Here is a 712-nt window from a genome sequence, read left to right on the forward strand (position 1 = left end):
CATGTTTTCAACACTTCCCATAGCTACATCAATACTTTTCTATATAAACGTTTCTAGATAGTGATAATTGCATGCTTAAACATGTTTCAATCCACAAAAGTCTCTTAAATGACAAGTGTAAAGTGCCACTGATTGGTTTGTAAAAAGAGAACCTTAACTCTATAAACTCTACCGCTGTAACTCAGAGTAAAATGTAGAGTTTAATCTTGAAATTCACCAAACTGCAATATTTTCCCCATTTCCATGTTACAATTTTGATTCCAAAGTAATTGTCTGCCAGAAATTAGCTGTTACTTAACTTTATATCTCACCCCTCCCATAAATTTATTCTCCTTTCTTTGTTAGGCTCTATCCACAGCATTTTGGGTACAGCTCACAGGGTGAGGTGTATGTGCTACCTAGATAAGGATTTATACAATCAAATGACATTTTACAGACATAGATTAGTCAGACTCATACTTGCTACCATATTGATGACTTCAAACTCTGACGCCCACAATGCTTTCACACTAGCAAAAGGACCTGACTAACTAGAATCTCTCAACCCAAGTAAGTTTCAAGTTCTACAACTGGTGTTATGTAGAGTGCTACTGAGCAGAAGAGAGGCAGTCAGGCTAAGTGATAATGAGTTTCTGCCACTGGGGATGCTGTACGGAGCAAGACTTAAGGGGAACCATTTCCCTCAATGTGTTATGCATGTCACAGGCATTAG

This window comes from Lepidochelys olivacea, assembly GCF_965140295.1.
Source record: "Lepidochelys olivacea isolate rLepOli2 genome assembly, chromosome: 8".
Taxonomy (NCBI): Eukaryota; Metazoa; Chordata; order Testudines; family Cheloniidae; genus Lepidochelys; species Lepidochelys olivacea.